Below are 24,747 nucleotides of genomic sequence, written 5' to 3' on the forward strand. Positions count from 1 at the left end.
TATTAAGGATACCATCATTCTTCAGGTTACCCATTTTCACAGCTTTGGAATGACTCTTGACTCTTTCTTCTCCCTCATCCCCATATTCAGTCAGTTGATAATTCTTATCAAATCAACCACCATATCTTTTGTATCTATTTCCTTTTGTAAATGCACATCTAATTTATACTCTAATCATCTGGTATTCACTGCTTCCTCTTTCTTTTCCAATCTATCCTCCATTAAACTCCCCAAATAATCTTTGTCTGACCAGATCATACCATTGTTTTAAAACTTTATTGTCATCCTTTCCCCTCTAGTATAAAATATAAACTTTTTTAGCTTGACATTTGAGAATGTTCACCATCTTCTTCTCATCTGTCTCTTCATTCCTACTTTATATATCATTCCCATCCACAAATAGAATGAATGGAGATGAATGTTTTTCTGGGTCTTAGTTCTTTAGTTTCTACAAGGCCAACTGCTTCTCTCTCTGCTATTATTTATTGGGTATATATGACTAGAAAGCCTCTCCCTGACCACTGCTAGGGCAGAACCACAGCTATTTTAGTACTTAACTGAGGGTTACAAGCCAGCATTATTAACAACGCACCCATCAAAGGCCCTAGGAATACCACAGGTCAAGATTTAGTTTATTCTTTTGGCTGACTTTCTCTGGTGCTCGCTCACTCAAAATTTTTGCTGCCATTGAACTATTTGACCTGAGATCAGAAAATTCCTTTTACTTCCTACTAAATCCCTGATGTTGAGTTTATATTCCATAAAATAATTTTGGCGACTCTGCCCAAAATAACCACATAGGAGCTGTGTGGAAATCTGAGATGATTCCTCTCAAACTCACAATCCCCTTTGATTGGCATGCACATGGAGTCAGGACACATAAAAGGTGAGGTGAAACAGGCAGAGCCCCTGACCCTAGTCTACATTTCCTCCTTTTATATCTGCTAGCAGCAACACTTCTGGTCTCTTGTCCTATATGTTAAAATTAGCATTAATCTTGAAATCTACATCTGCATTCCGATCAAACTGAACCACTTTGTGTTTCTCAAATTTGATGTGCTCTCTCCCACCTCTGTGCGCTTGTACAAGCTCTCTCTCATCCTTAGAAAGTACTCCTTCATCTCTTTCTTGCAGAGATTCCTTATCTTGTTTCTAGGACTAAGCTAAGTACTGTTTGCTTAGTGATGCTTTCCTTTCTCAGTTATCAGCATGTTTTTTCCTACCTCAAGGCAAGAAGAGCTATGGAAGTCTAAAGTAGGAAGCTGGGCTTTAACTCTATGTGCCTCAGGCAATTCCCTAAGACTTTTCTATTGAGTCAAAGATAAGTTAGATCTACTTTGGAGATCACAGAGCCTTCACAAATTCTTGAATTTTACTGTTGTGGTGTGTGTACATTGTCAGTTGGTTCTCTACTTAGCAGAGGTAGTATTTCTGAACCTACACCTAAAAATCATTCATATTCTGTGTTGCTGTCATCCAAAAAGCTTTCCTGGCAGATTCAATGACACCAATTGTTACGTCCTTTATGTTTTGAAGTGGAGTGAATACATCTTAAGTAGTCATTACCTAGTGGAAAATTCAATTGTCTCCTCAAGTAGTCAACAGCAAATGCATAAATGAAATAGTAGTTCCTTTAAATACCCAGTTCTGAAAAATAGAAAGTCTTAATACAAGCAAAAAACACCCTCATTGCCATTTTACTCTGTCTATTATCTTATTTGGTATAATTCATATTATATCCATCTTCTGTCAACAAGCTTATTTTGAGAGAATGTTAAAATCATACTCAAATTATGATAAGTCTTCATGCTGACAGTTTTAAAAACACAAAGTAAAAGAAATCATTTATTGAACTATACAAAGGAAAAGATATTTTCTACAAGGTCAGAAAAAAGAAATACCATGTGTGAAAAGAGAATTGCTACAAAGAAAAATGAGACATCAGATTTTTTTTATTTGACTTATTAGACCTGACATAGTGTCCTTATTTGGAAAATTAGAATAACAATAATTAGGCAACCTATTTCAAATGGACATTGTGAGGAAATTTCTTTGTCAATTGTAACCTGTAGCCTAGGAGCAATTTCTGAGTTTACACAGACCAGGCTCATTAGTTATATTCATTTTAGCTGAAAAATTAACTAATATCTATGTGTCAAAAAAGAAAAAGAAAAATAACCCTAGCTCCCATGCAAGCACTCAGGCTAACGTTGTAATGAAGAAGGGAAGGCTGTATTGAACTCCACACAAGAAGGAAGGATTTGTACCTGAGATCATATGCAATCAAATCCATTCCCCTTCACTTTCTAGTAGATCTCTTTCTCCTCCAGGAAGGTATTTAGTTTTTACTGACTTATAGTTCTAGCTTGGATAGTCATAAAATATTTCCTTTCTGGAAACAAAGTGGAAATTACTTTTCTATTTGTATCCTCAGTGTTTCATACAATGCTTGACACATAACAAGCACTTAAATAGTTTTTCATTCATTTATTCTTCGTTGTGGATTCATTGCTAATGTAAAGGAGGAATCTCATTGACCTGGAGACAAGTAACTATTATTGTGGTATGCCCTTGTATCAATGGAAATCTAAGCTATTGGAAGAAGTAAAACTAAGCTGAACATCATAAATACAAAGAGATTGGGAAGAGAAGATGAGAAAGTAAAAAGAACACCTTGATTTACAAACTGAAAGCCCCTGTTCTAGGAAACATCACTAATTTTCCTGATCTATAAAGGAGGCATTTGAATTTTATTGGCTGTTAAGTCGTGAGAAACTTGGTTTCCTTGAACTATTTCTCCAACTTAATGTCTCTTGTCCTAAGGAGGCTGTCTAATCTTGAATCCCAATAAATGTGTAACACGAAAAAAAAATGTGCTATCATGTCACAGGATTCCATTCGCTTCAACGATTCAAGCGTCTATGCTTTTATCAGTACGGGTACTCCTTTCAGCAATGCAGATCACAGTTTCTTTTTGACTTGCTGTATGTTGCTTGCTAATAGTTACTTTCATCAGAAAATTCATTACCTTCTAGCCAACCTGGTAATGAGCCTTTCTGAAATTAGACAATTGGTCCTTGGATAGCAGATATATAGTCTGTCACTTGTTGTGTTTGTCATTCGTTCTCAAAGAGGACCATGGAATCAGGGAAATGATGACATGACTTGCAGTTGACTTTGATTTGAGTGAGGGAGGGCTGTGCAAGGTCACCAGCCTCACTTTTTCCTCCAGAGCCATCTGGGTTCAGTGGCCTGATATTCACCAGGACCACTGGAGGTGGCCCAGGATGCATTGGAAGACCCTGGCCCTTTCTGGCTAAGGTCTTTTCAGGTTCTCACTTTGAGTGAAGGCCCATTCAGGCCTCTTTAGGAAAAAATCAAATGGGGGTAGGGGGAGACCCTTAGAGTTCCTGGCCAAATGAGAAACAGTTACAATTTGGTATTTATATTCACTCTGTGCTAGGAGGTCAGGGACCTATTATCCAATCTATGAGCTCCAGAGTGAATTGGGTTTAAGGCTTGGTTTTTGAGAAGGAAATCTAGCCAGTAAACCCAAAGTTAAGGAGGCATCCTTCAGCCATCGAAGTGGAGCACAGAGAGGAAGGGGGTGGGAAGCAGGAGGCAGAAGGAGAGGGAGAGGGGTCTCTAATATAGAAGGACCTTTCAGAGTTTGTAGTCTTCCATGGACTTTGAGAACTCAGGGTTATCTCTACACCATGATGGAATATCACATTAGGACTTTACTAGAAGATTCTTATAACTCAAGAGTGAATAAAAACAAATGAGAAATTCAGGAAAAGGCAGATGGACGAGAAGCTTAGTTCTAGTTCTTAGTTCATTTCTAAGTCTCTACACTGAGATTTCTTTATGAGTTCTACATAGAAACTTCTCAGTCTAAAAGTTGTGCTAGATTTCTATGTAACATAAACATTCTATCTCTTTTCCAATACTCCAACATTCTGACATAGCTCAATTTGCTATTTGGGCATTTGGGCCATTGCAGATGGTAGAGGGAGAAGACTGAAATAGGATATAGGGACTATTCTCAGAATCTGAACATAACAGGACCTGAGAGAAAGACGTTAGTTCCTTGGGTATTTGAGCAATGCTTTATTTCAGTTCTGGAATTTCCAGGACAGGCATGTATTCACGTAGACCCAGATGCAGAAGTCTTCAGATACTGAGAGAATGATCCTTTGTCTTGTTTGCTCACGTAATGGCAACCATGTGAATTCTCACTAAAGTTTCCCCAGTGTTCTCTAATCTGCTCATAATTAACTATCTGCACCCAGCTTGTATTTCATGGGAAGATAAGTGGGCTATCACAAAACATTAAACTTTTGGGTTATCTCTTTCATCCTGTGATTGAGAGAAGGAAGATGGGCTCCAGCCTAAAATGGGGTTCTCCTTTGAAATGTACTATCTTTGTTACATGGGATTAATGCATCTGATTTTACTATACATTTACTAACTTAACTAAATTCTGTGTTTAAATTATAGCATTGAATTAAAGTAGATAAATAGAGCATAATAATAATGTAGATAAAGAGAAGATAAAGGAAGGGGTGTGGTTAATTGTCAAGGGCTGAGCTAGAAGCTGAATGAATCAGATCTCTACTACAGATAAAAATCTAGGATGTAATAGTGACATATCGGTGAATCTTGTAGTGCTGCTTGATTGACAGCCATTGACCCTGGGGCTCTGACTGTTAACAGGATCTAGACTGCTATACTTGGTATGTTTGTTAGAACTATATGTGAACACCTATTCACCTCCCTGAGCACTTAAGGATAATATACAGTTGCTAAAGGTGTCATGAAGTATGTTCTGTTCAGGATCCAAATGGAAGAGAGATTCTCTATAAATGATAGAGTCCTCTAGATGCGCTTGTTTTCAGATAACATTGTGCTGATTGCATCAAATCCTACGTTGCTAAAGAGCCTCCTCAATGAAATCAGAAATTAGTATAATTATATCCTCATGAGAAACCAAATGGATGGAAAATGCCTATTGTCCAGACTAGAGCACGCAATTGGATAGCCATTCCATTGAATTAGGCTATCGGTAAATACATCTAGGACAAACACTGAACTGGGCTGAGAACTGGATAGAAGGAAGAAAGTAAGCTGTATTGAATTAGGAATTATATAATATTTTTATTGCTTCCAAGTTGCCTCTCCCCTCAAAAACTCATCTTTTTAAAACCAATTTCTTCTGGTGATGTATAGCTGTGAACCGTAGTGTACCACAATCTCCAATAAATCAAAGTTGTGGGTGACTCAAAGGAAAATTCAGATACATGTGTGGGGCATAAGTAGGCTAAAACATATTACCAATGGTGAACGTGGAAGAAATGGGATAAGGTTTTGTACAATCAGAAAAGGAGGTGGGCTGGCAAGAGCAAGAGATAACAGATGGAGGGCCCAAGTGTTGTGATGGTATTTATGAAATATAAAGGCAAAAGGAAGGCCTTTGGAACATTGGATAGATCTCCATGGAGAGTTTATGAGAATTTATGGCCAAGAATTTCACAGTCTGATCAGGTATGGATGGGTTCCAATCTGTAATGGTAGAGAGAACACCTATATCAATAAGACCTCAATACATTAAAACTACTGTGCTGAACCTTGCCCTACTATTGGTGTGAGGATTAATCATACAAATGATAAAGCAATTTGAAAATTTGAAAGTGTCACTACTATCATGAAGCTATGGTGTAATAGAAAAAGTAATGGCTTTGCAGTCAGAGGATTTGAATCCTGCTTTTGCTACTTATTAGTTGTATGAACATGGGCAATTAATTTAATTTCTCTTGGCATTGGGATTTATTATTTATCAAATGAGAGTTATGGACCAGATGACCTCTAAGAATCCCTTTGGCTCTAAATTTCCCAGTTCATGCAAAGATAATATTTGTATTCATTTCACATTTTCAAAAGTTAAATAAATTCTGTACTTGCTTGGGGAAAATATTTAAATAAATGTTGATGAAAAAATTTATTAGAAAATACAAATACAACATGAGTGATGAGGTACTCACTTAAAAATTTTTTAAAAAATTTTCTTATCCAAGTGGTGTTGGAATTTTGGGATGTATAGTAATCATGATCATATTGCCCTCTAGTGGGTTTGTAGGGTATAATATGCAGCAAAAGTCACATATATGATATGTGCATATATATATATATATATATATATATACACACACACACACACACACATACATATATATAATTACACATAAACACACACATATATGTATGTGTATATATATAATTTTCTGGTCCTTATTTTGAATTATACACTCTTTCACAAGTGGATTTACAATAAATAAATCAATAAATACATAAGTAAACGAATGAATAATGAGTAAACAAACAAATGAACACTAGGCAAGACCTAGTAGAAGTAGAAAATAGGGAGGATGAGGACACAAGATAAGAGTTGGAAATTGGGGGCAGGAGGTGACCTGATTTTGAATTCTGGCTCCATGGACAAATCACTTAAGTACCCTGCCCTCACTTCCTCATCTATAAAATGGAAAGAGCATCTGCTTTACCTACATCATGGGGTTATTGTAAGGAAATCATCCTATAAATCTTAAAGCTATATATAAATGGAGGATTTTGTTGGCAATGTTTTTTTCTAGTTTAGACATGTGATTATATAGGGAACTCCCAGCACATAAATTCATATCAAACAAACAAATAAGAGCCAGTGTGGTCCAGTGACTTACCTGAGATCATACAGTAAGTAGTAGAAATCCAGGACTAGGATCTGGAACATAGGAGTTTTAGAATTTCAAGTTACATAAGTCATTTCAGTCCAACTGCCTCTTTTTACAAATAAGGAAACCAAGGCATGGTATACTAGCAAATGTTTAACAACTGGCTCTCCCAAAAAAAATTTTATGCCCTGAGACAGTTTTAAATTGAATGTATATTATTAACATTTTCTTAAGTCTAGAGATAATCAACAAAATGGAATCAAGTCCTGATTTGTAGCATGTGTTGATTTCTGAGGTATAAATGCACACACTGAAAATTTATGACAATGGAGCATTTCAAAGCCTAGACAAGCTAGCTCATGACTCTCAAAAGGTTGCTGAACCTCAGGTGGTACTAGCTCAAGGTCACACAGAATTGAGCACCAGGTGTTCTGACTTCAAAGCCATCATAGTATTCTTTCACTTACATGGCGTCCGTTTCCATTTCAATGCTTACACTTTAGTTACCTGACCCAATGTTCTGGTCTGTTTTCACCTCTCACAGACAAGAGATGAGGACAGTATCATAACAGGTCAGTGGGAAACACTTGGGAGCAACTGAAGACTTAAACTACTTTCTAATAACATTTTGGGTGGCAGTGGTGTGGTGTAATCTTCCTATGTATATGATTTACCCTAAACATTATATTGTCTTACTTATTTTATATTTCCTTAAAAGTTTTTTTCAGGCTTCCCTGCATTTGTAGGACCGTGGAGGAATGTGTATAGAAGAAAATGAGTAGTCTGATTAAGCTGAAATAGAGTCTGAAACAAAACTAGAAACCTAGGTTGGTACAAGATGGTGGATTGTCTTGTATGCTGGACTGAAATTTCTTCAATAGGCACTAGTAGCCTACTACTAATAATAATAATACTAATCCTATAAGATTTTTTTAGCAAAATAACACGACAAGATCTATGCATGAAGATAACTGCTCTGATAGTAGTGGGAAGTGTGGAATAGAAGAAAGAAAGAATGGAGAAAGATCTGCTAAGTGGCTACTGAGTCCAGAGGATGATGATTTGGGCCTTTACTAGGGAATCGTTGGTGGATATCAAGAGAAAATGAATAGCACAGATCTAACAGGAAAGGACTGCTAAAAAGATATGAGATGTGAGGTAGAGGAAAGAGTCCAAGACAACATCAGGGCATACAACATTTGGTTACATCAGTAGCCCTCATAGAAAAAGAGAAGCCAGGAGGGGCAGCAAGTTGGGGTAGGAAGGAAGTGAGGCCAGCTTTGCCATGAGACACCCAGGTAGAGCTCTCTTGTGGGCACTGGAATGTGGGTTTGGAGGCCAAGAGAAAGGTCAGAGATGAAGATGGAGGTTTGGGAATTATCAGCAGAGAGGTGATAGTTGAAGCAATGGAGGTAAATAAGTTTGTAAACAAATTTAAAAAATAAGTTTGCAAAAGAAGAACACAGAGAGATAAGAGCAGAAGGTCAAGGTCAGAACTTTGGGAAGTGTCAATATGAAGGGGTGATGAAAAGGAGCCACTAAAGGTAACAGGACAAACACACAGAGAGGTAGGCAGAGAACCAGAAGGATGCGGTGCTTCAAACTAGGAGCTATGAGAATATTCAGGGGTAAGAGAGTAAAAGGCAAGACCTAGTAGAAGTAGAAAATAGGGAGGATGAGGACACAAGATAAGAGTTGGGAATTGGAGCCAGGAGACCTGATTTTGAATTCTGGCTCTATGGACAAATCACCTAAGTACCCTGCCCTCACTTCCTTAACATCTGCATTACCTACATCGTGGGGTTATTGTGAGGAAATCATCCTATAAATCTTAAAGCACCATATAATTGGAGGATTTTCTTGGCAACGTTTTTTCCTAGTCTAGACATGTGATTATATAGGGAACTCCCAGCACATAAATTCCCTCCATCATTGCTGATCTGTAACTTGTCTGTATCTTCTAGTCGTAGAGTTGCCTGGGGGCCCTGAGAGGTTAGGCAACTTTAGAATAATCACACAGCTAGAACATGGCTATGGCAAGACTTAAACCTAGGTTTTTCTGACTCCAAGATCAGGCAAAATCCATTATACAGCTTGCCTCTCAGGAGTTATCATTATATTTTTACATGTTTTTCCTGTCATCCTTCATCAGGATAGAGACTGTACATTTCTTGAGGGAAAAAAAAACATGGTTTCCTTCCCCTGTGACTCCACACAACTGGACTTTGTGTTTTCAATGCTCTATGGACAGTGGACGCCTAATAAATGTTGACTACTGAAGGAAAGAAAAAAATGAGAATTTGTATCCCCAGTATCATTGGGGAATTGCTGGTTTATTGAAATGAAACTTGAATGAATAGGAGCTTTGGTGTGAGTCTCAAAAATTCATTATCAGTTAACTTGCCCAGATTGTAATTTTTTTCCTAGCTGAACTTAAAGTTGTCTTTTACTGAAGGTAATGCAGGAAAGCAGCTGACTACAGCAGTGTTTCCCTTCTGGCTTTGCATATTTAATGTGAAGTTAAATCACCAAAATTCCGAAACTTGAGTTTTTTTTTTTCCAGAGAGGAAATCATCATTTATGGAGTCACCAGTGCCAATAAAAATTCCTGTGAACAGATGTTCCTTTGTATTGCCCCCTCTGAAGAAATGATAGCATTGTCTAGAAAAACAAAGACCATCCAAGAAAGTGGAAAATGGGCTTACATGTTTATGGTATGCTATAATAACAGTTTATAATTAAAGCTTTCTTTGCTAGAGATCACTATTCCTTCCTTCCTCCTTCGTTCTATTCATGCGCTCTATTTATTCACCAGTCAGGATTGTCTTGGATTAAATCCCACATTTACTTTGCTGACAAGGGAAGTTCCAAAAAGTCAGCTTGCCAATTATGAGATAAGTGAGCATGCATGAGATGATGAACAGGCTTCTGAGACATTATGGTAATAGAGCTATGTTGAGAGATGAGCTGCAGAATATTTTTCCCTTCCTAATTTGGGCATGGGTGAATTCACATCTTCCTTCCCCAGTCTTGATTCTTGGCACAAGCAGCCAATATATTTACATTTTTAGTCTTTTTCTTGAATGTTTGGTGTGTGAAACTTTCCCTCCAAAGATAATTTTAGCATAGAGAAGGCATTAAATGGCTTCGAATTCTTGCAAGTTTCAACACACAAAGTCAGAGTTGTTGAGAATGTTAGAGCTAGGGATCATTTCTTCCAGCCTGATCATTTTATAGGTGTGGAAAATGAGGTCTAGAAAGGCCTATGGTCAAAATTGTAACACGAGGCATAGTCTGACACAACGGGAAGAGCATTGACTATGGAGTCAAAAGATTTTCATTCAAATCCCACACCTGCCGTTTACTACCTGTGTAACTGGGCCTCAGTTTCCAAACCTGTGGAATGAGGGGGTTGGACCAAGTGACCTTTAAGGTCCTTTTTTCCACCTCTAAATCTATGGTCTTAAATAAATGGCAGACCTGGGATTCAAACTAGTGTTACCATGCCAAATCCAATAATCTTTCCAGTATAGCATACGGCCAACTTCCCAGAAAACAAAACTGGTTAGGAATCCCGTGATTGTGTTAGTTGGGTGTTTCTTTTACATGCTAATGGAGAAACTCCATTTGACATTAAAATGCAAACACATTAACATGTGAGCTATAAATATAGGAGTAAAGAACACTGTAGCAGAATCCTTATAGAAAATCCTCTGTCTTTCCCCTCCCACCTTCCTTCCTTGTCTTTCTTCTTCCTTTAACTCCTAGACTCTTGTAATTTTAGAGTTAGAGGGAACTTTAGGAGTTTTAGACTTAAAGGAAATGGAAGCAATTTTTAAAAATATGCCCTGGCCAATCAACCTATAATGGAAATAGATGCCAAACCTGGGATTTCTTTGGTTTAAGGAATTCCCAGATAAGAAAACTCTTTACTGGTTTGGGGCAGCACCTCCTCTGTAATTCGTAGTTGTGGAACTGAGAGGTTAAATAACTTGCTTGGGGTCACAGAGTCAGAATATATCAGAGGCAGGACTTTAACCCAGATCTTCCTAATTCGAAAGCCAACTCTTCAGCCATGATACTACACTGACCTTTCCAGCAAGTTTGCAAAGCACTTTATATACAGTGTATTTTGAGCCACCCATTGTGAAAGGGAACATAAAACCAGGACAAAAAGCATATAGCCTCTGCCTTAGGATCGGCATGATTCTTTCTTGTTTTCTGGTCCCTTTGGCATTAACTTATGTCCTAGAATCTAAACTTGGCAGGTCTGTTGGATTCCTGCTACTCATATATTCCCTCTTGTGTATGTTCGACTCTGGATTCAGCCCCATTTTATGAATTTGGGGTACCCATTTTACTCTCTCTAGATTAATAAACCTTTTGCCCAGGTCCATGCTTGTCTCATCAAAATCTCTATCCTGGCCTTTCTGTCCTTGTTATTTCCTAAGTCACAGAATCTCAGAGTTGGATGGGACCTCAGAGGTCCTATAGTCTAACCTGTACCTGAAAACATGGCTATCTGGCTGTTGCTTTAAGGCCAGCAGTGAGAAGAATTGGCTACCCTTTGCACTTTTAGAGAGCCCTAATTAGTATGAAGTTGATACTTTACATTCAGCTTTATTTCCTTCTTTATAACTTCATCCTATTATTGCCAGCTCTGCCCTCTGGAGTTAAGCTAAACAAGTCAAATCTCTGTTCTACGTGAAAGACCTTCAAATATGTGAAGACATCTATCATGTTCCTCCTTAGCCTTTTCTTTTCCGGGAATTTCTAATTCCTTTAACTGATCCTGATATGGCATTATGGTTAGGCCTCTCACCAGCTGATTGCCCTCCTCCTCATGTTCTCTACCTTACCAAGGTCTTTCTTAAAATGTGCCACCCACATTTTGAACTTAATACAAAAAACAGTGTAATATAATTATTATATAATGATATATAATGATAACATATATACCTTATACATTATATGAGATATATACATATGTTACATATAATGTGTAATATGTTATGATATGTGTGTGTATATATACACACACAAATATATATATACATATATAAACTATTCTGGGGTTTGCAAAATGCTTACCATATAGTTATCTCATTTGTGCCTAACAATGAGATAAGTAATGCAAATATTATTTATTCCCATTTTACAAATGAGGAAAATGAAGTTCAGAGACTATCCTAAAGCCAAATAGCTTAGGTATCTTAGTATCTAAGTATCTTAGTTGAGATCTGAATGAGAATGGTCCAACTCCTGGGTGAGTGACACAGGGCAGTTCATTCAGGTGAGCTCAGTAATCAAGGTCACTTGTTCAGCTCATGTTCATGGCTTGTCTGGAAATCAAAGCTGAAATGTTTTATACCAAAGGTCCTGCTCAGGCATGTCTGATTACTTTCCCATCTCTGAGGTCCCAGGCAGGGAGACACCAATCAACTAGGAAAATGGAAGTTTCTAGCTTGGAACAGAAGATTCCAGAGAGTTAGATGGTTTCAGAAAATAGGGGGGAAAAGGAGGTTGATGTTAAGGAGGAAGATTGGGACATAGCCAGGGAAGAGATAACCTATTAGATAAAGACTGGGCTAGAAAAAGAATGAGGTTTTTTTTGGTCTGGAGTAAAACCTTGAACCTCACTTTCCTCTTCTGCTAATGAGGGAGTTGGAGATCATCTCTGAGGTTCCTTCCAGCTCCATGGTTCTGTGATTCTAAGAATAAAAAACTAATGTATACGTACATATGGCATGCCATATTTGCTTCATTCTTTCAATCCTTTTATATTCTCCACATGCCCTCCAATTTTTGAGAAGGAAATAACATGATTTATGTTCTTAGGCACAATTTTGCACCAGGGGGGTTGCCACTCTAAGCATCTGTAGACAAATAGCAGATCTGAAGGGAGCCTCTGGTTTTCAGATGCCACATGGGCACACTAGCTCCATTTGGGGCTTCTGTGTGCTGAGGAGAATAGCTGAAAATAATGTTTTTCTCTTTCCTTATAAAAGAAAATAATTAAAAAAACTATAAGTTCTAACGAAGTACATTAGTTTAAGGTAAACTGATCTTGTGATATTGCCTTCTGTTCATCTGAGCTGTGAGGGGGCAGAATAAATCACCTGTTCCACTGATCATTAGGATGCTAATTAACCGTCCAGCTGTTTATTTCCAAAGAAACAGTCTTTTCTATATTGGTTTAAGCAATAGTGTTGGGAAATAGCATCTTATTTTCAAAATTGATTTTTAATAATGCTACATTATACTTATAAAATGCCTTTAATTTTCAAAAGATTTTCTTTTCAACTGTTTCATTTTACCCATACAAGGTCCCTATGAAGTAGTCCTAGGCCGGCACTAAAATCTCCATCCTGCCTAGAAGAAAAATGAGGCAGAGCTTCAGTGCAAACAATATATATCAATCCCCTACCATGTTTAAGGCACCATATTAGGCACCGAGGAGACAAGAATCAGTAAAATATGAAAGTTACAGTCTACTAGGTAGGGATAAGGTAAGTAGCAGTTTTAAAAAAGCACACAAATAAATAAAAACAAAAGAAGAGTAGCAAAAAAAGGGGTTATAGCAATTCCCAGGAGAAAGATATAACTCTACACTAGAGGAAGGGAAGAGCAAATGGTCATAGAACCACAAGAGGTTCTCTGGAGTTTGGTGGGCAAAGAGAAACAAATTGAAGAGCTAGCTATGATTACATAATTAGGTTTTTGTGTATAACAGTAGCTTTTGATTGAATTGGGACTAATATCTAAGTAGCAGATAGTATCTTCCATTTGTGAGGGGAGAAAAGCAAAAATAAATTGAGCCTGGCTAAGGATTCCCTTTTTTAAAAAAAATTAATTATTTAAATTTTTAATTAACGTGTGTATTTTTAAATTAATCTGTTCCTCCCACTCTCCATTAAGAAAAAAATTTAAAAACCTAAAAATGAACTCCTCAATACACAGTTGAATAATCTGGCAAAATACATCCCCACACAAGCCGTGTCCAAAAACAAACATTTCCTCATGCATTTTAAGGAAATATAAAGATACTCCTCACCATCAGGAGGCGAAGACATTTCTCATCTTCATTCTTTTGGACTTACAGCTGATCTTTGTGTTGATCAGATTTATAAGTCTTTCAAAATTGTTTTTCCTTTAAGTATCATTATTGTATAAGTATTATCATTGTATAAATAGTTCTACTTCTGTTCACTTTGCTCCACATCAATTCATAGAGGTCTTCCCATTTTCCTTTGAAATTGTCCATTTCATAATTTAAAAAATATATTTGAAATTGTCCATTTCATCATTTCTTTTTTAAAATTATTTTTATTTAGTACTTTGTTTTTCCCTAGTTACATGTAAAAACAATTTTTAACATTCATTTTTAAAACTTTGAGTTCCAAATTCTCTCCCTTCCTTCCTCCCCACCCACCCTTATTGAGAAAGCAAGCAATTTTATATAGGTTACACATGTGTAGTCATGCAAAACATATCCATAATAGTCATGTTGTGAAAGAAAACATAAACAAAATAAATAAAGAAAAATAAAGTAAAAAAGTAAGTTGCAATCTGTATTCAGACATCATCACGTCTTTCTAGCATTTTTCATCATAAGTCCTTCAGAGTTGTCTTGGATTGTTGTTTCACTGAGAATAGCTAAGTCATTCATAGCTGACCATCTTACAATATTGTTGTTACTTTGTACACAGTACATTTCACTTTGCATCAGCCCATGGAAGTCTTTCCAGGTTTTTCTGAGAGCATCCTGTTCATCATTTCTTACAGTACAATAGTATTCCATCATAATCACATACCACAACTTGTTTGGCTATTCCTCAATTGATGGACATCTCTTCAGCTTCTAATTCTTGCCACCAGAAAAGAACTGCTATAGATATTTTTGTACATGTAGGTCCTTTTCCTTTTTGTTTTTTATCTTTTTTGGGATTCAGACCTAGTAGTGGTATTGCTAGGTCAAAGGGTATACATGGTTTTATAGCCCTTTGGGCATAGTTCCAAATTGCTCTACAGAATGGTCAAATCACTTCACAACTCCATCAACAATGCATTAATGTCTCATTTTTCCCACATCCCCTCCAACATTTGTCATTTACCTTTTCTGTCCTATGAGTCAATCTAATAGGTATGAGGTAATACCCCAGAATTGTTTTAATTTGCGTTTCTCCACTCAATAGTGAGTTAGAATATTTTTTCTTATGGCTATAGATAGCTTTGATTACTTCTTCTGAAAACTGATCATATCTTTTGATCACGTATCAGTTGGGGAATGGCTCTTATTTTTAGAAATTTGACTAATGTTTGAGAAATGAGGCCTTTATCAGAGAAATTTGCTTCAAAATTTTTTTCACAGTTACTATTGCTAACTGTATTTCCCTCCATCCTGTTCTACCCCCCTTCCATTTATTCTGTTCTCTCTCCTTTTACCCTATCCCTCCTCAAAAGTGTTTTGCTTCTGACTACCTCCTCCCCCAAGCTGCTCTCCCTTCTGTCCCCCCCCTTCTCTTATCACCTTCCCCTCCTACTGTAAATAAGTAAAATAAGACAGATTTCTATACCCAATTAAGTGCATATGTTATTACCTCTCTGAGCCAGTTTTGATGAGAGTAAGGTTCACTTACACTTCCTCACCTCCCCCCTTTTCCTCTCCACTGTAAAAGCTTTTTTGGCCTCTTTTATATGAGATAATTTACCCCATTCTGCCTCTCCCTTTCTCTTTCTCCCACTACATTCTTCTCTCACCTTTGACTTTTATTTTTTAGTTACCATCCCTTCACATTCAACTCACGCCTGTGCTCTCTGTCTATATATACTCCTTCTAATTACCCTAATAATGAAAAAGGTCTTATGAGTTACAAATATCATCTTCCCATGTAGGAATGTAAACAGTTTAACTGTATTAAAGTCCTTTATGATTTCCCTTTCCTGTTTACTTTTTTATACTTCTCTTGAGTCTTGTATTTGAAAGTCAAATTTTCTTTTCAGCTCTGGTCTTTTCATCAAGAATGCTTGAAAGTCCTCTATCTCATTGAATGTCTATTTTTCCCCCTAAAGGGAAATATATAGTTTTGCTGGGTAGGTGATTCTTTGTTGTAATCCTAGCTCCTTTGCCCTCTGAAATATCATATTCCACGTTCTCCAATCCTTTAATGTAGAAGCTGCTAAAATGTGTGTTATCCTGACTATGGCTCCATGATACTTGAATTGTTCCTTTCTGGCTGCTTGCAATATTTTCTCCTTGACCAGGGAACTCTGGGATTTGGCTATAATATTCCTGGTGGTTTTCATTTTGGGATCTCTTTCAGGAGGTGATCAGTGGATTTTTTCAATTTTTATTTTACCCTCTGCTTCTAGAATATCAGAGCAGTTTTCCTTGATAATTTCTTGAAAGATGATGTCTAGGCTCTTTTTTTGATCATGGTTGCCAGGTAGTCAATAATTTTTTAATTATTTCTCCTGGGTCTATTTTCCAGATCAGTTGTTTTTCCAATGAGATATTTCACATTGTCTTCTATTTTTTCATCCATTGAATTTTATTTTATTGTTTCTTGATTTTTCATAAAGTCATTAGCTTCTATTTTCTCCATTCTAATTTTTAAGGAATCATTTTCTTCAGTGAGTTTTTGGACTTCCTTTTCCATCTGGTCAGTTCTGCTTTTTAAGGCATTCTTCTCCTCATTGACTTTTTGAACCTCTTTTACCATTTGGTATAATCTGTTTCTTAAGATGTTGTTTTCTTCAGTATTTTTTGTGTCTTCTTTACCAAGCTATTGACTCTTTTTTCACGATTTTCTTGCATCACTCTCATTTCTCTTCCCAATTTTCCCTCTACCTCTCTTGCTTGATTTCCAAAATCCTTTTTGAGCTCTTCCATGGCCTGAGACCAATTCATGTTTTTCTTGGAGGCTTTGGTTGTAGGAGCTTTGACGTTGTTGTTTTCTTCTGGGTATATATCTTGATCTTTCTTGTCACCTTTCTATAGTCAGAGATTTTTCTGTTGTTTGTTCATTTTCCCAGCCTCTTACTTAACTTTTAACTCTTTGTTAAAGTAGGGCTCTGCTTCCAGGGTGGAGGGTGCACTATCCCAATCTTCAGGGGTTTTGTGCAGCTGTTTTCAGAAACACTTTTAGGGTCCTGTAAGTTTTCGGTTCTTGCAAGGTGGTAAGATCTAAGGAGAAGTGTGTTTACTACTCTCCTGGCCCATGCTCTGATCTGCAAGTGATCACAAGCACTCTTTTCTGCCCTGTTGCTGTGAGGAGTGTCCTCCCTCCACTGTGGCCACACGTTTTGCTGTAGTAGTGCTCCTCCTTGCCCTGGGACTGCCATCCAAGACTGCAACCCTGATCCAAGTATGGGTAAAGCAATAGATTCCTTCCTCGGCACTAGCAAAAAGACCCCTGTTATCTCCTACCGACCAGTTGTTTGACTCCCTTATGGTATGTGGGATGAGAGATCCGGAAGTAGCCACTGCTACTGTGACTGCTGATTCAGTCACTCCTAAGTGCTCCTGGTTTGCTGTGGCAAGGGCTGTGCTGGCATGGCCTGTGTTGGACTGTGCTCCACTCTCACCCAGGTGCAACAGACCTTTCCTGCCAGCCTTTCGGGTTATCTTGGGCTAGAAATTTGTTTTACTCCACCTTTTGTGGGTTCTGCTGTTCTAGGATTTGTTTAGAGTCCCTTTTAAAAGTATTTGAAGGGGTTTAGGGGAGAGCTCAGGTGAGTCCCTTCCTTTACTCCACCATCTTGGCTCCACCTCCCCTTCATCATTTCTTCTGGCACAAAAATTCTCCATTACATTCAGATGCTTAACTATTCCCCAAATTAGGGCACTTCCTTACTTTCCAATTTTTAGCTACCATGAAAAGAGATAATATAAATATTTTTATACATATGGATTCTTTTTTTCTTTCTTGGATTTCTTTGGGGGTATAAACGTAGTAGTGGTATAGCTGGGTCAAAGGGCATCCACAATTTGGTGACTTTCTGGGCATAGTTCCAAAGGGTTTTCCAGAATGACTGGACCAATGCTGAGGAATCTTTCAGCAATGAGGCTCTATCCTAGGAAGTAGACAGCTTGCCAAAGCAGTTAGTCAAGAAAATGACCAAAAACAAGAAAAAAGATCTGGCAATGGAACTTCTGGCAAATATGGGAGACAATTTTGCAATGACCCACAGAGAATATGGCATGTTTGTGTTTCTGTCAGTACCAAGATACACTGATATGTGCCTATTTTAATTAAACACTTATATAATCAGAACTAGTTTGTTGATTAGAATTAAAGGGAAATTTCAGTTTAAACCCAGACTCAAAGAGAATTGATTGGAATATAAAGATTTTCCAGTCCAGGCAACATACTATATCTGCTTTCCAAAACTTAAGTTACCTACCAAAAGTCTAATAAGTCTAATACGTATGTTCTAATGGGGGAGGACTGTAAAACCTTGGGAATTAAGTAATTGGTATGGAGCTCTTCCTTTAAGGGGTGGAATCTAAAAAGTCTAATAAGACTAATAAAGAGGGTGGCCACTGGGTGATGGATTCATTGTGCTTTAAGATGTTAGAGAGAACATAGCTACTATACTGCCACCTCTGGTAACCCAAGAACCTTATGAACAATTTGTCTTAGTTATGACCATCCACATTTCTTATTTCAGCTCCTTTATGATTTTCAATCCACTCCTCCTCCCTCTCCTGAACATCACTCTTGTTTGCCCTATTTGGCTCGTTTATCTCTTGTTCTTGGTTTCACTAACTCCCACTCTGGTCCTCAGACATGATCTTCTCCATCCAGTCTATCATTTCCTCGACACCCAAGACTTAGTCATCCTCCCAATCCCAAAGTAGGAGGCGAGATAGGGAGCTTTGGTTCTCTTCTGTGAGATGGGCATTCTCTCGGCTGTAGAGTGCTAGGACCTTGCCATGCACTGCAGCTCTGCCTCAGCCAGTGTTCTGCTGCCCTCTGCTGGCTCCTGAGAGTGTTGTTCTATCAACCCCCAGCATTCCATTCAGGCTACTCTGTTTTCCAGCCAAAGAGAACTTGTAGTTGTCATGAAACCTAACTAGGTTATTAGACTTGCCAGGCAAGTCCAATCCACCAGATGACTGGGTGATGAGTCATAGGTTATCATTTCTATGAGAAGTCAGAAGAAATATGTCAAGGTAAGTTGTAAGTACTAGATTAAAAAGGTCAGCAGTAGGTCATGGAATCAAGTTTAAATTTCTTTATGATGCATTTAATCATCACTAAATGCAAACATTGAACTATAAAATAAGTACAGAGAAGATTATATCTGAATCTGTGAATGTCTGTTACATAATGTTTTTTTAAATGTATACTAAATTTTTTAAAATTTAATTTTTATTCTAACTATAACAAACAACAAATAAAATGGACATTTCCATAGAGTAGAAACAAGAGATCCCTGTTTTCTTTTTAAACAAATAAGTTCAACTTTTAGCTTTCAAAGCTGTCTTTTTTGTGCTTTTTTTCCTGGCCCTCCTGTTTTCTACATTAAAAAATCCTCAGATACTTTTTCTTTCTTTCTTTCTTTCTTTCTTTCTTTCTTTCTTTCTTTCTTTCTTTCTTTCTTTCTTTCTTTCTTTCTTCCTTCCTTCCTTCCTTCCTTTTTGCTACACTATCCCTATTCTCCTTACTTCTTCCCACCCACTCACCCCTACTGGGAAAGAAAAATGAAAACTTAAGCCCTTGTAACAAATATACATAGGCCTATAAAACAAAGTTTCATATTAGCTATATCTGAAAGCATTTAAAAGTATATATCAGTTTAATAAATTATTACTAAAACTGCCTGTTTGCTCGTGTCTCTTTCTTTCTGTCTTTCAGGGGGAAAGGCAGGGCAATTGGGGTTAAGTGACTTGGCCAAGGTCACATAGCTGGTAAGTGTGTCAGGTGTCTGAGGCCAGATTTGAACCCAGGTCCTCCTGACTCCAGGGCTGGTGCTCTATTCACTGTGCCATCTAGCTGCCCCAACTTGTGTCCCTTTCTGAGCTTTTAATTTTCTTCTGTATATTTCCTTAAATATATTTCTTCTTTTTTCTTCCTTTTCTTTTTTATCTCATGGCTTTCTCCAAACAAATTGGTATGATCAAGCAAAACAAGTGAACAAATTAGCCATGTCTCAATACATATGTCTCATTCTGCCTGTTTAGTCCATTACTTCTCTGCTAAGAGGCAGGAAGAAGGCTTCATCATCAATACAAAGTCAAGTGTGTTTAGAGAATTTGGCAGTTGGAAAGCTGGGGATAGTGATCCAAATAGGGACTTCTAGCGCTGGGATGCCTCTGGTGGGCTTTTGTGCTAGCCCAAGTCAGATTGAACTATAGGAGGCATGACACAAGCAGGTAGCCTGGGAGCTTCAGCAGGGCACTCTGAGAGAAAGATTCACAAATGTCCTTGGGCTCTCTCTTCTAGATCTTAGCTCTCCCTCTCTGAGGATACTCAAACAATGGATAAATTTGCTGCAGGAGTGAGCTAAATCCAGATTCATTTTTCCTGGTAAGAGTAGCATGGAGAAGAATAAGCCAATTCCTTATCCCAGCACCTAAGTCTCTGCCAGCCAGCAGCAAATACAGAGGCCACAGGCTGCTCTAAGGCTTCCATTGCCGGACCCAGCTCTGAGACTATAACCCATAACCAGTATTTATTCAATTTCATTCTTTTACACTCTCTACCAGCTCTGAGCACCAAGGTGCCAATATGGTAGAGGTACTCAGGGAGAGGCTCCTCCTGGAAATAAAAGTTTATTGAGCTGAGATATGAAGAGAGGGTGATAGCACCAAATCTGGCTTTGAAGGACTTTCCATTTCAGGAAGGTCTGAATCCAGTTATTAAATGTAGTATTGCAAGCTATATTACATAACATTAGCAAATGCACATTAAAATTAGAAGGAATGATCTAATTGAGAGGCAACATGGTTTAGTAGAGAGCTGGTTCAAGTCCAGCCTGTGATACATGGTAGCTATTTGACTCTGGGAAAATCACTTAACTCCCTGAGGCTACATTGCTGAGAAGGTGCTGTTGTGTATTGGTAGAATTTTCTTATTGAAGTTCTCTGTATTAGTGAAGTCATTGGTCAAATCCCTATCCTATTTATTGACCTAATTCATCTGCATATTTAAATTTTGATCTTGAGTGTTGGATGAATATGTCACTAAAATTGGGAAAGAGCTTGCTTGTGTAGGTTGAGGCTGACCCCACGACTGACACATTCTCAAGGTAAGAACTTGTGATGCTTGGATGCTGTAGAGAGAATGGCATGCTGGGTGATTGGTAGCCAAATGCCTCTCCCCACCCCCTTTTATATCATCCAGACTATTAGACTTGTTACATTTATAATTGGATGACCAAATCAAAGAGGAGTGAGCTCCTTTTATTTAGGCCACAGAAAGTATCCAAAAAAGGCAGCCAAATATTTTTTTCTTAGTGACTCAAATAGTCTCTTACACTCAGTCACAGATGGAATGCTTCTGATCTCTCATACAAAATACTGCATCCTAGTTTCACCTTTGACATATGTAAAGAAGGCTATAAGACATACATATCATCTTAGTGATTGATGTTAGAATTAATACCTTTGCCCTGAGATAGGAGTTGTGGTTTTGCTTCTTCTTAAAAGGGCATCCTTCTAGTTTCAATATATGTCTAAAAATAAATTCCCTAAGCGATGATAGACTCAGAGTTGTTTTACAAGAGTTGGGTGTGGGGGTAGGTTGAGTGACTGTCAGGTGTATAAAGATAGGAGGGGATTGTGGATTCTTAGAATTAAAAAGTTGAAATAAAATGTCTTGAATCAATCGATAAGCAAGAACACACATACACAGATCTATTTTTAGAGAGATGCATATAGAATGGGGTAGAATATTTACCTTCATACCATGTAAAATACACTTCTTTTGTCCTTCATATATGAGAAAAGAAAGTCTTCGGAGAATACATAGGGATCTCATGAAGCTTTTGATCATGGATGAATTATCCCTTATGTACTCTCTGTGTTAGGGGTCAGCATTATCATTTCTCTCTCCTGGCTCCAATTCCTCATCATGGTATAGAGGTGATGCTGAGGTTCTTAAAAGCCATGTTAGTGTAGAGAAGCCCTGGTAGCTGCTACCGTGCTAGAAAGGACTCTAGTGTGGGGGCTGGCTGTGGGCAGAGAGGTCATTACTAGAAGGTTTGTCACCAGGTGACTGGTAGAAACTCATGAAGACTCTCCCTGAAGGCCTTTACGAATGATCCTTTTGAAGTTTTATATTATCATATTCATTATTTCCCCCAAAAGTAGCTTTGAAAAACAACTTGATATTCATTATCTTCATGATGAAATCTTTAATAAGGACAATTCTGCCTGCACAAAGAATTTGACAATAAACGGGATGATTATTTCTAGAAAGAGGTATAGGCTTTGGTTGTCTCTAGAGGCTGCTCTCATTCCAGTCAAGTCTTAAGGGGTACAAATCTAAATCCAGAAAATCTCAAAGATTCATCTCCAAGGGTTCTGGATTTTCGTGATAGAACTTTAATTTATTTTGTGTGTGTGCATGTCTTGTGACCTTTTGCATTTATTTATCCATTAGGAGTTGATTATAGAATATGGTATAATATCTTGGCAAAGTCCTATTTTCTGCCAAACTGTTTTCTAATTTTCTTAGCAGCTTTTGTAAAAACAGTAACAGTGGCAAAAACAAGTATGATAACAACAACAACAAATTACCCCAACAGTTGGTGTCTTTGGGTTTCTTAAACACCATGTTATAGTGTTTCATTATTTCTGGGTCTGCTTACTTAGTCCATTCCATTGATCAATTTTTAGATTTTTTTCCCACCATTATGAAATAATTTTGATGAGAATACCTCATCTTCAATGAGAAGAGAGGACTTGGAAGACATGATGGCTGTCTTCAAGTTATTTGAATGACTGTCATTTGGAATATAAATTAGACTTCTTCTAATCTCTTAGTTTAACTTCTATGATAATGGGTGGAAGTTAGAAAGAGTCAAATCTAAGTTTTACATACAGAAAAAATTCCTAACAAATAGAGCTGACCAGAAGTAGAAAGGGCTTCTTCAGGAGCCCTTTACTGGAGATCTTTAAACAAAGGCTGGAAACTACATGTGTGTATATTACACACACACACATATATACACACATATATTTAGCACCCCAGCTTCCTCCTTCTGGATACTTTTCAACTTTATTGTCTCTTTTTTCTTCACTCTCAACCCCTATCACTCTCATATTCCTTTTCTCTTCCTATTTATTTTGATAAATGCAGGATCTAGAAATAGTCTAATAAACTCATTTACATTGAGGTAAAAATAACTGATCAAACTTCCATGTTAGTAGGAAACAAAACTTTAAACCAGAATAAGTTCTAATGGTTTAATTTCAAACATCTTCTATCCAGGTGGAAGAAATATTTTGTGGGACAAAGGTTCTAGCCTTAGAAATCATACTACAGCCACACACTTCACCTTCCAAGTACAATTGCCACTTGACAGGTATAAGGGAGTTTGGTATGAATGATACTGACAAATGAATAAATAAAAACTCCCTGAACTTAGGAATGATTTAATTTTTGTCTTTGTATTCCCAGCAAACTAGTACAGTGCTATGTAATGTAGTGTGGTAAATATTTAATATATGTTTGTTGGATTAAAAAGTTTAATTGAAATGCTCACCTGTCAGGGACATCCTCACTTTGGCGGGGATGGCCTCTCTGGTCTCTTCCTACTTTGAGATTCTAGGATTGTGTGCAACTGGGAGAGGAAGGAATTATTAATGGGAACCCTTGATTGCTAAGATTGATTGACAAGTGCTGATTTAAAAAAAAAATCTGGCTCAAATCTGAGTGTGAACTGCTGTTGCCTAGCAACCTGGGCTGAAATCACACTAAAGAAATCAAAGCAAAGGGTTCTCTCCTCCAACCAAAGGCAACAACACTTTTCTCTTTCTCCTCCATTGAGCCTGTGTTTACAAAAACTGAAATCAGAATAGAAGTGATCAGATCCTCTTTAAAGGGAGGTTAGTGGAGGTATTTGCAGAAGACTCCTTTTTTTTCTCCCTTTGCAGCACCCTTTCCCTTCCTCCTCTCTTCCCTCCCCTTCTATGATACCCAGTCATGGGACGGTGTAGTACAGTGGAAAGAGAACTGGATTCGGAGTCACAGGGCCCAGTGTTTAAATTTCAGCTCTGCCACTTAGAGTGTGACCAAGAGCAAGTCAATAACCAATTTGAGCCTTAGTTCACCCCTCTGTGAAATGAGGAAGCTGGACTAGATGACTTCTGAGCTCTCTTCCAGATCTAGAGCTATGACCCTACTACTGCCTTCCGATTGTTCTTTGGCCACTCGGCCCTGTGGAACTCTTTAGCCAGCTCTCCTGGGAAATGTCTCCTGCTCCAGATCTAGTCAGCTCTGCCAAAATTTACTCTTCTTGTATCTCATTGCTTTGGTTCCTGCTATCTACCCATTAATCCTTAAAAAACAAACCCTAATGTCTTCTGGTGACAAATCCCTCAGTGGAGGAAAGTGAAATAGATTAGGCCTAGGGAGGATAGGTGACTTGCTCAAAGTCACATGGATTTAAACCCATGCCTCCTAAATCCAGAGCCAGGCATCTTTCTACTTATTATACACTGTTAATCATCTTTGATTCTTCCCTACATGATGTCATGGACCAACTTATGCCCCCTCACTGGCAGGCATGCTGGTGCTACCAGCAGTTACAGAAACATGCCATTCAGATAGACAGAATCTGACTAAGCTCTCTCATTATTGCTGCAAAAACTGGTATTGAGTCATTAGGATGGGGCTGGAGGGTTACAGGGCTTCAGGACACAGTCCAGTCCTCTGCAAGCAGGCTTACTTACCCCAAATCCCAGCACATGCACTGGGGTCCCAGCACACGCCTTACTCACCCGGCATCTCCTCCTCAGACTCACACAACTCACTGTCTGGGTTTCCAAGTTCCTGACATTCCTGTA

Source organism: Trichosurus vulpecula, chromosome 8 (assembly GCF_011100635.1).
Source record: "Trichosurus vulpecula isolate mTriVul1 chromosome 8, mTriVul1.pri, whole genome shotgun sequence".
NCBI classification, from domain to species: Eukaryota; Metazoa; Chordata; class Mammalia; order Diprotodontia; family Phalangeridae; genus Trichosurus; species Trichosurus vulpecula.